Source organism: Ambystoma mexicanum, chromosome 10 (assembly GCF_040938575.1).
Source record: "Ambystoma mexicanum isolate Mex_15411 chromosome 10, UKY_AmexF1_1, whole genome shotgun sequence".
Taxonomy (NCBI): domain Eukaryota; kingdom Metazoa; phylum Chordata; class Amphibia; order Caudata; family Ambystomatidae; genus Ambystoma; species Ambystoma mexicanum.
This window is the reverse complement of record NC_090932.1, coordinates 304,423,141-304,439,619: the sequence shown is the minus strand read 5'-3', so window position 1 is coordinate 304,439,619 and position 16,479 is coordinate 304,423,141.

The window sequence follows — 16,479 nt, the reverse complement described above, 5'->3', positions numbered from 1 at the left end:
ATCCAGGCACAAATACGTGGCGCCATTAGTCCAGGTCTGCAGTGTTAGCCGTGATGAGCGCCTCGGATCGCCTAGCATACCATACACACACGCACACAATGAGGGAGACTCAGATACGCATCTGCTGGTTGCAAGGTCCCGGCGGCAACTGCCGTTCGGGACGCGTTTATTCTTTCAGCGCATGCGCGAGCCTAAACGAGGCTCGCGCATGCGTACACGCTAGATACTTCGTAACATCCCTCCTTTTCTTTAAACAGAAAGACAACAATAATATATAACATAACTGTGACTCAACGTGAGTCGCCTAACCTTGGCTGCTGATGGCTCAGTCCTCTGAGTCCATAATATAGTCTTTAAATCGAGCAGGGGGTTGTCGACCCTGTCTGGTCATGTACCGATTGCTACTCCTGAAGGTAGGCTGTGGTGCTTCCTCATTGAGCCCAGGTTCCTCTGGTCTCTCCATCTCTTGTGGAGCTTCCCTTGCTCCTGGCTCAGATGTCTCTTCCTGGGCTCCTCCGCAAGGCTTGAGTCCACTTTCTTGAAGAACAACTTGTTCCTGGTTACAGTTCCTCGCCCGTTGGCAGCGGTTACCATTGATCCTCTTACGTGGGTCACTCTCCAGGGTTGTGGCTCGTAGGTGAGCGACATTTTCTCCTCCGGATGGCGGTTCTTGACCAGCACGGTGTCACCCACTGCCACCTCCTTTTCCAGTAGATGTCTTCTCTCGCTCTCCTTCTCGTTCCTGACCATCCTTTCCTGTCTGACCCGGGCATCATCGATCACTCCTGGTGCTCTCCTTTCAAGCTCGGGGAGGAGCCCTCTCGGGCACCGTCTGAAAAGGGCCTCCGCTGGGGGAACCCCAGTGGATTGATGGGGGGTTGTTCTGTACTCTCGCAGAAACTCAAAAGTTTCTCCTAAATTCCCCTCCTCCATTTGCAGAGATCCGAAACGTCTTGTTTAAAGTCCTCATGAATCTCTCCGTTTCTCCGTTCGCTCTGGGCCAGAGGGGTGTTACCTTCCTGTGTTGTATTCCCCTTTCCTCCATATACTTTGCAAACTGACTCCCTTGGAACGGTGGCCCATTATCTGAGCATAGGACAGTCGGAAACCCATGGGTCTCAAACATTTTCTCTAGTGCTAGGATTGCGTGGTCACACGCGGTGGATTCTACCAGTTCTACTTCTGGGTATCTTGACCACTGATCTATGACGGCTAAGAAGTACATTCCTCTGCCTGTCGAATCAAAGTCCGCATGGACAGTTCCCCAAGGTTGTTCACTCCTCTCCATGGATTTGGTGGGGGGTGCCCTCTCGGCTGGACTTGCGGCCTGACACGGCAGGCATCTCCGCACATGTTCATCTACTCTCTCTTCCAGGTCGGGAAACCACACTTTCGGCCTCAGCCTCGCTTTTGTTTTGGCGGACCCCTGGTGACCTGTATGTTCCAGTTCGAGCACCTTTGGCACCAGAGATTTTGGGATCACCATCTATCAGCCCCATAGGATCAGGCCTTCCTCTGAAATCGACAGTTCGTGCCTGACCTTCCACAGCGCTTGCAAGTCCCGTTGCGCTCTAATCTCTCGCCTTGTGTTGTTGCCCAGTATCTTCTTCCACTCCCCACTTCCAATGGCTGTCCGAATGACCCTGAATACTTCGTCATCATCGGATGCTCTGACAACGTCCTGTTGAGACAGTGCCACTGGCATGGCCACTTCCACGACATTGTGGACTATTTCTTGACATGCAACGATCTCCCCTGGGCCTTGCTCCCGTCTGTTGTTAGGATGGCGGGACAGGTAATCAGCGGTATTGTTCGTCGCCGGTCTGTACTCAATTTTCACCCTGTACTCTATGAGTGACAGCATCCAGCGTTCAATGCGTGGGGAAGGTTTTGAGGATGTCCCGGCCATAATGGGGATCAGGGGCTTGTGATCGGTGACCACCACCACTGGTTTCCCAGGGATGTAAAGGCAGAAGTGCCGGCAACCCCATAGTATTGCAAGCGCTTCTCTCTCAATTTGAGAGTACCTTTTCCCTGTCTCTGTCAGCGCTTTGCTTGCATATGCGATGGGTCGCATATTTCCTTGTGTGCCTGCCTGCAACAGTACGGCCCCCAGGCCTACGGGGCTGACATCCACCACAATTTCTGATTCAATTGCTGGACCGATGTAGGCCATGGTGTCCTGATCTGACAGTGCCAATTTGATGTCCTGGAACGCCTCTTGTTCCTTCTTGTCCCACGTCCAAGGCACGTCATTTTTCATCAAGGCTCGGAGAGGTTCAGAGAGCGAAGCAAGTCCTTTGATAAATCGGCCGCATTAATTCACCATGCTGAGGAAGCTGCAGACTTCTGCTGGCAACTCTGGTGCTGCAGCCTTGCGAAAGTCGCGGACCTTTTCCGGGTCGGGCGAGATACCTCCTGCAAGAAAAATTAACCCGAAAAACTCTATGCAGTCGTTGAAGAATTCGCATTTACTACGGTGCAGCGTCAAACCCAATTTTCTCAGCCTTTGTAGGGTCAGTTCCAGCCTCTTCATGTGTTCCATTTTCGACGAATCAAAGACTAGAATATCATCGCTCATGTTGAGGACCCCTTTTAAACCAGCCAGTGCTCCCTTGATAGTGTTTTGAACCACTTTGGCGGTGGATGATATGCAGAAACTCAGTCTCTTAAATTGATATAACCCCTCATGGGTTGTGAAGGTAGTGATGTACCGTGATTCCGGGTGAAGTTCAAGATGGTGGTACTCGGAACATAGGTCCAATTTTGAGAACACTTTGGCACCTTGTGGTTCACTGACAACATCGTCCAGCGTCGGGGTGATGTGACGTTCCCTCTTTATAGCCGCATTGGGCAACTGCATGTCCACACAGATGCGGACTGCACCTTGTTGTTTGGGTTTAGGTGCTACTACGATTGCAAATACCCATGGCGTGGGTCCTTCTACTTTTTCAATAATGTCCATCTCAATCAGTGTTTGTGGCTCTTTCTCCACTTGCGTTCTTAAATGGAAAGATATCCTCCTATGCTTGAGCGCGGTGTGCCTTACAGTCTCGTCAATGTGCAGGCGAATCAGTTCAGCTTTTAGCTTGCCCACTCCCCGAAAAAGGCTTTCAAACCTGCTCAGGAGCTGTTCAATGTCTGACTGGTACACAGCTAATGTGAAGTGAACGATGTTTAGGGCCTCAGATGCGGCACAGCTCAGGAGAGAATGTGGGCTGACATCTGTCACATAAAATCGGGCTTTGATCGCATTGAGGCCTGGGTAACTGGTGCAACAAAGACCCCTTGGATTGGCAATGGAGTGTCGCCTCAGAATGTGTAAATCCTGGCCTTTGAATTTTCAAGTTCCGGTGGGCCAGGGAGGGCCTTGTAATGCTCTGTAGCCAGAACACACACTGATGCACCCGTGTCTATGAGGACTGGTGTGGGGGTGCCCTTAAAGTCTACTACACAGGTGGGTTGCCTTCTTTTCCTGGGTCCTGTAGCTATATTGGATATGAAGAATATCTCTTCGTCCTCTTCTTCCTCTTCAGCCAGGTTGAGTCTCTCTCTGTGTGTCTTGTTCTAGCGTGGCCACGCTATGTGGCCTCCTGAAACTGCCACTGCTCGCCCTTAATGGACATTAATGGTGCGACAGCTCTGCACATTCTGGCATAGTGTCCTGGTGTGTTGCACCTGCCACATACTCTAGACTTCGCAGGGCAGTCCTCTGCGTGCGGCAGATCGTAACCGCAGTATTGACACAATGCCGGGGTGCCCTGGGCGGGGGATGTATCTTGACGCTTTTGGCTCCACCGAGACTTCGATGGGGTGGACTTCCCTAGGGCGAAAGCCTCTTCCACTTTGCTTGGCCGTACGGCCACGTCCATCTTTGCCTCTCTGCTTTCTGCTAGTTCATATACCCTGCCAGTGTCCAGGATTTGGGCCAACGTCATTCCGGGCTCCCGCATGATCTGCCCGTGCAACTTACTCGAGTTGCACCGCTGTATTAGCTGGTTTCTTATCATCCCTTCTTCATTGTCCAATCTGCACGTGCTTGAAAGTTGGCGCAGTCGTGCACAGAATTGGTCCTGGGACTCATCGTCATGCTGCTTTTCACTACACATCACGAACCGGTCAAAGTCTACGTTCGATAGCGGTATGAAATTATTCTGAAGAGCAGTCTTGACAGCGGCATATGTTAACACCTGAATGTTCAATGATTCATAGATACGGAGTACCTTGGTCCCCTCTGAGTACAGCAGCATCGCAACTTTTGCATCGTCGTCGTCGTCTTTCCCAGTCGCTCTGAAGAACATGTCCAGCTTCTTGATCCATATGAGCCACTTGGGCTCTAGCTTGGAAGGAGGACCTGATGTGTCGAATTCCGGCATCAGTGCCAGAGTGCCTTGCTGTCTACGTGACATTTGCACTGGTGCCGCTGCCTCACCTTCTTGGTCACTCATTCTCACAGGTCGCACAGGCACCTCATCCACGTGTGTGAGGCCGCAAACCTATCTCCCACAGACAGCACTCTACTGCCAGAATGATTTTGTGGGCAGAAGTGAGCTTCTTGTCCAGCAACTAGTGACCACTGACCTCCTTTACAGCATGCAGTCACCTTGTCCCAGCAACTCCTTCTTGACAGGGCCTCCAGTCTGGCTGATCACTTTTCTTTTTCTTTTAGGCTCTTAGGGCCAGAAATCATGGCTCCCCTTCCAGGAGAACCATAAAGGTTCAAAAAAATGTTTTATTGTAATCACGTGGGCAGCGCACGAGCACCCTCGTGGGCCGCTACTACCACACGTTCGATTTCAAAATGGCCGACCGTAACAGCGCTGGATTCAAGCTACGTAGTAAAGATAGACTGCCACGACTTGCAGGTCATAAATTCGTCGCATACACACTCTCACTAAGTGCCGATTCCTCATCGCCAATGTTAGCCGTGATGACCGCCTCAGGCCGCCTCGCATACCGCACACGCACGCACACAATGAGGGAGACTCAGATACGCGTCTGCTGGTTGCAAGGTCCCGGCGGCAACTGCCGTTCGGGACATGTTTATTCTTTCAGCGTATGCGTGAGCCCAAATGAGGCTCGCGCATGCGTACACGCTAGATATTTCGTAACATGCAGGAAGGACTTCTCACTCTCATGCTTACAGTTCGACAAGTTGAATATTATTTTTATGATTGCTGTTGGTAACGGAGGCCGCTGCTATAGAGTGTCGGGGGACATGCAGTGGGGCTTGACACAACACATTTCGAGGTCCTTTCCTCTAACTGTGATGAGAGAGACAAAGCAAGGCGGAGCAGCTCCTGCATCCTATACACTGAGCATAGGTGTTGGGTTTCGGTGCTTGTCGGGTGCCTGCATGCCATGCCAGCCGTTTGAAAGCTAAAAGCTTAAAGCTAGAAGCAGGTGAGCAGTCTTGGTGACCTCTTGTGCTGCGAGTGCCAAATGTTCTTAGACCCGGGGCAGCGGCAGTGAGTGTTCTTAGCATCATATTTGGGGATTAGGACAGTCTTGGCTAATTGGGCCCTAAGAGTAAAGAGCCAGTTTATTACATAAGCAGCACTCAATAAAGGCCCAATAATGCCTTTGAGTCTCGTATTGTTCCTTGTGAGAGTACCTTGGTTACTAGGGCGCAGGGGGATGGTATGATTAGACAGGTGGCTCTCCGTGGGCCATCTAAGAAGGCCATCTGCCCTCCTCCTATCTTAGTTGATTCCCTAGTGCCAAGGTCAGAAGGTATGGTCACAAATAACAGGACGCAGGCTCAATCGACCGAGTCTATGGGGAGTTTTGGCCTTGAAGCTGTTCCTTTCTGTACGCCTTTTTTTTACTTAGCATTCAAGGGAGTTTCATTTACTCCTTCGTCTTGATCTTCAAACAAGACGCAAGCAAGTTGATTGACAGGTACACTTATCGCTGATATTTAATTTGGGCATCAATATAGGTTGAACTGAGAGTATTTTGTATTAATTACCTAAACTCATGTGTATCATTTTTATTTCTATTTTTCATTTCCATCTCTCCACAACCCAATATGCACGTGAAATGTGGTATTTATTGCTATATACACTGTTTTCTGATTAATCGTTTGTTCACACTGGGATAATGTTTTCTTTGGAATATGGAATGTAACTGTTGGTTTACATCAGAAAAGAATTAATGAAATATGTTTTCAGCCCTGAGGAAGGAGCTAGACTCCGAAATGCATATGCACAGATAACCATATGTTCTCTGCAGTCAACTTGGATGGTGCTTAGTACATTATTCATGCAGATTAATGAATGAAAGACATGCACCATAACATGAATAAAATTGTGAAGTAACAATTTATCTAAGAATTCGTCGAAGAACTTTGATTGAATATTCAAGAACCATTTACTAAATTGAATAAGACTATTTCAGAGCTCTGAACACAAGCGTGAGCACCATTCTTTGCTGGATGGTCAATCCAGCTTTTCTCATTTTTGTCTAGACTTTTAGGGTCCCGGTGTCAATAGGACCCCTACAGACTGGTGGCTCCGCAAAAAAAGAACACATTTTTATTTAAAGAGAAAACTTTTCTGGCTCAAGATTAGTGGTGCCCACCTTCCTTCTGGCTCGTAGAGTGATAGCTCATCATAAAAAAAAGTGTCCAGAAATGCAAAGCTTCAACTGGTACAGTTATATCTAACCCACAGGGCGTATCTAACCCCAGGAAAATAGCCAAATTTAGCAAGGCAACTGAACAGTCTTGCCCGAAATGTGGACTGAGTAAAAGCAGATCTGGTACACATGTTCTGGGCTTGTGGGGAAAAATGACAATACTGGGATGGGATAGCTCAGGTCCTGGCCAAGGCAGTTATTACATTGGACACTGGATCGCCCACAGCTTGTCTGCTCGGTGTGTTTGCAAGGCCGAAGCAGGTGAGTAAGTTGAAAGACTTGGCATATATCCTGGCAAAACGGAGAATAGCAATGGATTGGAAGGCGCGCAGGGGACCTGAAATACACCTGTGGTGGGGAGACCTCCAAAAATGGTCGATAGCTGAGACCTCAGTGTGGCAGGAAGTAGCCCGCCGGGGCCAAGCGGAACGAAATGTAGACTTGGATGCCTGGAAGCATATGTTCCAGGAGCTGATAGCCTCTGAGCATAAGGAGACCCTGAGGGCATTAGATGCACCATAGTAAAGGGCGGACTATAGATAATGTATATAGAAGGTACAGACAGAAGTGTGGTGTTAAGGAATAATGTAGGTGGATTAGGCTGGGAGTGGGTGGGGGAATTGGGGGTAAGCGACCAAACAGACATAAATGGTTGTATATCATCATGTGACTGAATATATGAGTATGTAAGATACATGGTTGTAAAAAACTAATAAAACTGTTGGGAAAAAAAATGAAGAAAAAAAAACCTTCACTGGTCCGCAAAGTCGAGGGATGTTAGAAGCTTTTGCCATTATGTTGATGCTCGGAAAGGTAGGGAGCACTGCCGCTACAGGACACTATTCCTGAGGTGGTTTGAGATTCCCATTTATTTTGGAACTCTATATAGAGGGGATAGAGTTCCTAGTGGTCTGGGATGTGAGGCTGTTTCCCATAGACCAGTTGAGTCGGCCACTGCTCTGCTGGTTTTGTAGATGCATGATATTGAGATGGCCCTCTTAACCCAGTAGTTGGGGAAAGCCCTATGTCCAAATGTGGTCCCCATTGACTGGTTCAGACAGGAGTTGACCATATTGCTCGCTTGCCTGCATAAGCTCTTTAATGCCCTTTTGGCTGTGAACAGGGTCCCTTATTCCTGGACCCAAGCAATCCTTGTCCCCATAATTACCGGCCCATTTCCCTCGTGGATGCACGGGGAAGGTGTCCAGCAACGTGGTGCTGGGCCACTTGGAGGCCTGGTGCCAGGAGATGGGGGCTGTACATTATCTCCAGGCTGGGTTTCAGCGGGGTGTCAGTACGATTGACCAGGTCCTGCGCCTCTCCCTGATACTGCAGAAATACACTGGCCCTCATTACGACCCTGGCGGAAAGTGACTGACCGGAGCGCCACAGCGTAAATAGCGTTTCCGCCATTGCACGAAGGAGCAAAGTGCGGGCCATTCCGACCCATCGGGCACGAGCACCACGCCACGGCGGAAGTGCAAAGTCCGCGATGGTGGAAATGACCCCAAAACGGCCCACACCGCCGCCGTACGGCGCCCTAGGTGCCATACCGCCACCCCTCTTAGCGGTCACCGCAGTGTGCGCCTACCGGAAAGTACGGTGACCGGAAATATACGGAAACGGAAGTAAAAACATGGGCCCGGAACGGGAAACATCCCGCCGTACACCTATAAAACCACTAAAACCACACAACCACTAAAATCACTACCCTGAAACACACCCCAACCCGTCACCCACCCTAGCGAAACCAAGAAAAATGGGAAAAGTAGCGAAGAAAGCGTGCGACCGCAAGCGGCAGGTCCACTTCTCCCGTGAGGAACTCACCGTGCTAACAGAGACCCTCCAGGAGAATGCTGCCGTCGTCTTCTCCACGCAAATGACCAGAACGGCACTTGCAAACAAGAAGACCATATGGGCTCTGGTGGCACAGCGGGTAAGTGCGGTGGGGACCGCACCCCGCACCCCACAGCAATGCCGCAAGCGATGGGACGACCTGCGGATACGCGTCCGCAGCATACTCTCTGCCAACCGCAACATTGCCACAGCCACCGGGGGAGGTCCTGAATCACCCATCAAGTTGATCCCCTGGGAAGAAATCTGTGCCTCCACCATCGGAATGGAGAGCATAGAGGGAGTCGGAGGGATGGAGAAAGGAGTGCAGACATCCGAAGATTCAGGTAGGTGGGCCCGATAAAACAATGCCAAATCCACACAGTCCATCCATGTGAAGTACCATGCGTCCACATAGTGCAACAGAAACACATGTCCAGGAGAACGTCCACACACATCGGCCTGATAGCGCACGTTAAAACCCACAATAAATACATAAATAATTAAAAACCCCTAATACACGCACTACACGTGCAGCAGGCACACCCTAACTGCAGGCTGCCAAACAACTGCACCCTCACTCCACACACAAATTAAAGCACCTCCAAGGCCCCGACCCAAATCACCCTCAGGTACCACCCCAAAGCATGTGAAACAATGCCATTCCAATTCCCACAGACCCATCAATAACCCTCGCCCTCCTTTACTCCACCACAGGGTCCGATCCAAACGACGAGCTACAGGACACCCCTACCAGCACACCTGCAAAGAGGGCCAAGACCAACGGCCAGAGACCCTCCACCTCAGCTGCACGCATCAAGACACGGCAGCAGCACAAATCAGGTGGCAGCACAGAGGAGGGAACATCAACAGGCACCCCAGCAGCCAGCATGCCCACAACACCACCACCACAGGTCCCCCCAATGGATGCCACAGAAGGCACTGCCTCTGGTGGCAGCAGCACCATAGGTGACACCCCATTGATGGCAGCATGCTCGGACACAGAAAACGGGGATGTCGAAGTCAGATCCATCCATGACCTGTCCCAATCCCCCTGTCTGTCCCATCCCGTACAACATGAGGATACCACGCAGGGGCACCCACAAGACGACGACTGGCCATCCCCCACAAGCCCTGTGGCAAGGCAACATGAGGACAACAGCCCCTCTGTGGCACCCCCGCAAATGGCCATGGCCCAGCAGAGGCAACAGTCCCTCGACCAGTTAATCGTACAACAGCAGCAACTGGCCACACTCCTCAAGGACCATGCCGATGAATGTGGGGGCACTAAGGCAGACATAGAAACATCAACTGAGACACTTAGGGCAGAAATGGAGAGAGGTACAGAGACGCTAAGGGCACAAATGGAGAGTAGCACCGAGAGCCTGAGAGTCCAAATGGAGAGTAGCACCGAGAGCCTGAGAGTCCAAATGGAGAGAAGCACCGAGAGCCTGAGGGGGAACTGCATGCGACGTCCAAAGACGTATGTGCCGAACTTGCCGCAGTGCGCCGTGTGCTCACTGAGCTCTCGCAAACCCTTAGGGACATGCATGGACGTGAGCAGGCAGACACATCATCCGTTGCAAGTTCCGTCCAGGGCAGCCCCCAACATAGATCTGGAAGGAACCTGCGCTCCACAGGCAGGGGTGCCCCTGATACCCGCAGAGGGGGCTTGCAATAGCGACAGCCCACTGACAATGAGCATCTTTGGACACTGGTGTTCGGGGGGGAGGTAGGAGGGTGGAGGGGGTGTGTTGGGCTCACTTGGGTGGCGGGTCGATAGGGTGTTCAACATGACATCACATATGCCATAAAAAGTGCACGATCAACCAATGAGATGTGTGGACATTGATCTTTGTGTACTAGGCCATCATAGGCGTACAGTCCATATTGTGCATGTCCCAGACACACGCAGTGCCACGAGTCCCGTGTCCATGTATCAGCCACCAGGCGTGAGTGCTAGAAGCATACATCAATGAGATGCTGACGAATGTCACGGGCCTCCGGTGCCTCGCAGACTCCATGAGGTGCTGCCACATCCCCACCCTCATCATGACCATCATCAGGTGCTTGCAGTTCTGCGTCAGGGGGCATGGGCACATTTCTACGTACGCACATGTTGTGGAGCATGACACATGCCATGACCATCCTTGCAACCTTCTCATGGCGGTACAGGAGTGCCCCGCCAGACCTGCTGAGGCAGCGGAAACGAGTCTTCAGTAGGCCGAATGCCTGTTCAATGACTACACGGGTACGTGAGTGGGCATGGTTGTAGTCCTCCTCATGCTGGTCCCGTGGGTTCCGGACTGGTGTGAGGAGCCATCTCTTCAGTGGATATCCAGCATCACCTGTATGTGGACGAGAAACGTATGATGTGGAATGCCATTGATACGTACGCACACCCCCCCCCTTCCTGCCAGGTCATTGCCAATTCACATACCCCACATAATCATGCATGTAATGAGACTCACCGAGTAGCCAGGATCTGTTCCCTGCGTGTCGCTCCATGTAGCGTGGTATTGTAGAGTTCCTCAAGACCATAGAATCATGGGTTGATCCAGGGAATCGGGCACAACAATGTGTAATGATCCTGTTGGAGTCACACACCATTTGTACATTCAGGGAATGAAATTGTTTTCGGTTGCGGTACTGGGCCTCCATGGCATGTGGGACGACCAATTCCACATGGGTGCAGTCGATGGCACCAATGCAACCCGGTATGCCGGCAAGTGCATGGAATCCCACTTTTGTGTTGGTAATTTCCTGCTCCGAGCGTGGTAGAGAGATGTAGTCGTCTGCGTGCTGCAGGAGGGCATCGAGCACTTGAAATAGTGTCCGTGAGAACAGTGGCTGAGAAATGCCATGCAACTGTCCGACTGTGTGCTGGTAGGTGCCTGTGGCCAGGAAGTGGAGTACAGACACCACCTTCAGTAGGGGTGGGATGGCGGTTGGGCTATCTATCATGCTGACAAGGTCAGCCTGTGTCATGTCCACAATGGCGGCTATGGTGTCCCGGTCCAGACGGTAGAGGGTGTGGATCTGCTCATCAGTGAGGTTGAACGGATGTGCTCGGAGGCGTGGGATTGCGGGCTGCCTGCGTGGTGGTAGTGGCTGTGCTGGTGGGCCTTGCTGGCCCTGCCTTGGCCTCCTCCTCCTCCTGCGTCTCCTCCGTGCGGCTGGTTGTAGTTGGTGTTCGTCTTCTTCTTGGAGTTGGAGCACTTGCAGTGCTATCAGGTCCCCCAGGGCCAACATCGCGAGTCCTGCCGGTAGCATTTCGGTGTGGTTGTGGGAGGAGACTGGCTGTGCAATTTATGTGTTTTCAGGCTGTATGGCCTCCACCTGTGGTGATTAATTCCACCTGTGCAAACTGCTCTCCCCTTTGGCCGAGCACGTCCCGCGCACAACGCTGCAATTCGGGGAATGGCATCTTGCTATTGCAATCATGTATTTGTACCCGATGGCCGTGTAAGATTGGTTGATATGTTCATTCTGCTGTGGTCCCATTGTTTCACATACTATCTGTGCAGTCGCGAACAGACTTGTGAAGGGTCAGTGGAACGTAGTACTCGAGTAACGGTGGGCCCTCATGCATCACTGTACCGAGTTGCAACGACGGGCGGGGCGTCCCATTTGTGGGTGAAGGCAGTTGCCATTTTCACACACAGCCGCACTCGATGGAATAATTAGTGATTTCAAACGGCCACAGATGCCTTTTCGACGTGATGTTGCAAATGAGGAATTCGAAGGGCGGCGCTTTCGGTTTCCAGCTAGCGGCGAGGAGATGCCCACAGGTCTGACTGCAAATATAACGTTCTATTGTTCAATGTCCTTGAGACAGGGCCCATGGCGAGGAAGCAATGATTGATATGAATAGTTTGGGATGCGCAATAGCTACGTGGGCGATGAGGCCGGCCGTTCCCAAATACATGTTACTTCACAACACTGGAATTACGGGCTGGGGCACTGTGGATTTTGCAGGCTGCATAACGCACAGACTCAATGGATGTTTCTAATGTTATGTGAGTAATTATTCAGGCGTTTTGATCCCGGGATGAGGGAATGATGAATGGATGCATGGGCAGGTGATTTGATACAGAGTTTGCCATGTACAGGGCTTCTTGGGATCTATCCGCCTCCCCTACGCTATGTGATGCAGGGCTGCCATAGTGGGACCATCGTCTATCTGGCCTTGTTGAGCCCTCCCTGTCTCGACGCGCCCTCAGACACTTGTGTCCATGCACGTTAACATTCCCATCTGATGGATTCTGTTTTGACAGACGCATGCACAGGTACACTCGTTTGTGATGGTGTTTGCACCTCGATATAGATGGTTATGAGTCGCAAGTGGTTTTGGGGTGGTGATGATCCTTTGGAGTGGGCTAGCATGCATATGGCTGTGGATTTCGTGTGATCATTGAAGTGAGTTGTTGGAATGTAGTTCTGATGGCCATTCTGTTCTTTTTCTTTTCTTTTGGTTGACAGGTATCTCCTCCCCTTTTGCCACTGCCATCTGTATGCCACTCCTGCAGATGGGTTTTACTCCCGACACCTGCTGCTTCGTGTTAATCAGTGGAGCAGCATTACGATCTTATGGGACGATCGCCAATGGCCCACATGCCCTTACGCAGTACTGGTGGCTCGGAGCAACATTTCGGCCTTTCAGCTGGACTAGTGCCTCCCCATTGGGACGGCCCTGCGGTTCTGTGCGCTTCCATGTTGCCTTTTCGTACGTGAATGTGGCTCTGTGTACCATGGGGGAACAGGGCGACACACAAGTAGTGGCTGGTCATTTCTTGCGGATGCAGCCCACAATGGTGATTGGTGTTTTGGAGTTCATGGCCTGATGGCTGTATGGGCTTGGTGACTTTGATGTGCATAAAATTTCTATTCTGATTTGGCCCGTGTAGCGTTTTTCTTTGCAAGTGATGTGGCATATGCCTATTTGGGGGGCGATGTATTGTGAGGAGATCTGCATTGGGTTCCAGCTTCGGAGTTTAGTTGCGTGGTACTGTACTGGGCGCGTTTGCCTACTAAGCCTGTGAGGTCAGGGATGGGGGCTGCCAATATGACAGTTTGAATGTTGTCATGCTCAGGGGCGGGGGATTGGGTTTTGTGTAACAGATGCCGGTCAGCCAGGTGGACTGGTGGAATGATGTGATTCTAGGAATATTGCTGGTCACAGGTGCCTGTGTTTGCGTGCGTTTCTTGGTAGGGGACTGTGGTCATGTCCATTGGGATGGCTTCTGTATTCGTGCCATCTGTGCCCTGCAGCTCCCATTGGCCCCTCTTGTGTTTCTTTTGTTCGTTGCCATGCATGGGTGACTTGTACATTTCAATGGTTGCATTGTGACTTCATTGCACCTACGGGGAGTTGTACTTTGTGGGCAGGGAGCGGTGTACAGGCACTCAGTGGGGCCGTTTACGGTTGATTCGCGATGCCGTACTTCTCACCATGGCGGAATGGTACATTTCGCCATGCCTGATGGCGTTAGGTACATGTCCGCTAGGGTCGGAATTGGCGTACCCTTGCGCCATGGTGGTGTTTGCGGTTTCGCATGGCGCGCGCGCGCGTGCTTGGTGCAGTTAGCGTTGGCGTTCACTACGGTGTCGCTATTGGCTTCGTACTTTGCGGTGACGGGTCATAGTCGCACCGAGCGCTATTCGATGGTGGTATTGCATTTCCACCATCGTTTTCCGATTTCCGCAAGGGTCGTAATGAGGGCCACTGTGTTAAAATCTATGAAGATCTTCGCTGTCTTTGTTGATCTGAAGACTGCCTTTGACAGCATGCCAAGGGCAAGCCTGTGGGCCGTATTGTCAAATTTGGGCCTGTCGATGGGCATTTTGAGTGCAATTCAATCTTTGTATAATAACAACGGAGCAGTTATGAGGTATTCATCGGAGGGTCAACTCTCTTCTAGAGTAAAATTTGAGGATGGAGGTTGTGGAGCAGACATTTTTTTAAATGGGTCCTTGGGCTCCCCGTGAACACGCCAAATGTGCTGGTACTGTAAGATCTGGGCATTCAGAGCATCAGCTTAATTTCTCAGATGAGGCTGGTGTTTCTTTGGGCTAAGCTGTGGTCTAATAGCAAACTGGTCCATTATAGAAGGGAGGTCAGCGATATACTGTCCTTCCCAGGAGGTCCAAGTTTGTCCTGTTTTCGGATCATACGCAGGGACCGCAGTGGGGATGGCAGGTTATTGGCTGCATCCTAAAGTGTTATTTAAGAAAGCCCTCAGGGACAGATGGCAAAGTGTTTTTGAGAGTGAAACCTGCATGCACTGTTGGTTTAGCTCCCTATTTATCCAGGAAATCGAACCCTGGTTTTGAATACTATTTTGATGGGATGCCGTCAAAACAAATGAGGGCATTGTATATGAAGAGGCTGATGGAGAATTGGTCCAGCTTGTCCCTCAAGGGAGGGGCAGGTCCACCCTCAGGTCCCCGTAGCAAGAACACTCAGGAGACTGATAGGCAAATCAAAGGTTCTTATTGGAAAGTGCAATACAGCAATTTCAATAGAGAAAATGACAAGTGAGTGGATCAGTTGCCAAGCAGAGCGCTCTGCCCTTAATGGGTCAGAGCTTATGTTATATGGCATGAGCATCAGCACTACTATATTGTTACAGTTTCCTTATGATTCCATGACGTTTGTAGACATTTTGTAATAGCAGAAAGCAGCTTGTTGTTCTGAAGTCTTGCGGTTACATGCAGAGTTGATTATGTTGAAATAACGGTAAGCAGCTTTGGCATCAACAACTGTTATATTCCTTATCAGGTGATATTGTGCACAGCTATAGAGAGGCTGTGGAAGATGGTCACTGATGTGCTTTGCAACGTGAAGAGACGGGTTAAGCAGGAGGCTTTAGGAGGCTTTAGGCTGAGCCAAAGTTGAGAGAGCAAGGCCTAATGTATCTAGCAAGGCCTAATGTCTAAGTGTGACTACTCTAATGTATAGCCACAGGGCAATCCTGCCACATCAATGTGCATTGGCATATTGCCAGTGGCCACTCAAAAGCATATTTGGAACGCGTCTCACTTGCCTACCTCACCATTTTGCCCTAGTGAAGATGAAAGCATCGAGCATTTAGTTTTGCTCAGTCCATTATACAAGTATGCTAGGAGTAAATATTTGTTACCTCTAGCTGGGCTTTTTAATGTTAATAAGGCCACAATGGTGCTGCACTTTTGTAACCTTTGTTTGGCTGGTGCCCCGGATGTGCTGTATGGTATGGGGCACTTCCTACTATTGTCATGGAGGAAGCGGCTCAAGTATTTAACTGTAGCTGGGCCCAATCTATGAGTACCTTGTGTCGGTGGGCTATTTTCTTCCTTTTAAATGCAATCTTGTTTTTATTTATTGTGTACTTCTGTATTTTATTTATGATGCATATTTTATTTGTCTATTTTACTGTTTTTATGCACTTTTATGACCTATTATTGGTTGAAATAAAGTACTTTGTAATTGAATTGAATTGATTTGAGCTCATATTAATCTAGATGTCTTTACCCTCTCTGGCCACTGGAGACTTTTTTGAGTTATCCTTCTTTCAGTATTGATCTTTGAATTAATGGACACCTGGCTTTCAAAGGTTGTTTATTCTTTTACCTAGTCTAAGAAAAATATCCGTCAAGCTTGGTAACTATTATCTTCTGTTCTCTTCGGAGCCATCCAAACCGCCACTTTCGCAGTAACCTTGGAGGGAGCTGTGCAGCCACTGTCTGGGCTGCACAGGTCTCTATTTTAGCTAATTTCAACAATTCAAATCTCCATGTAGCTTTAAGGCTTTTTTGAGGCTTCCCATTCACTGTAACGCTGCTTTGCCGTCCATTTTGTTCAAGATGGCCACTCGTTAAAATTGCTTGTCTACGTTAAGCAAGCTTTATATGTTTATCGTTCGTCTTGCGTTTCAGCATATACATTGATAATGATATGTTCCTCAAGTCTATATTGTGCAGGTAATATTCTTCATGTGTAAATGCAAGTTTCACCTAGTGCCTGTC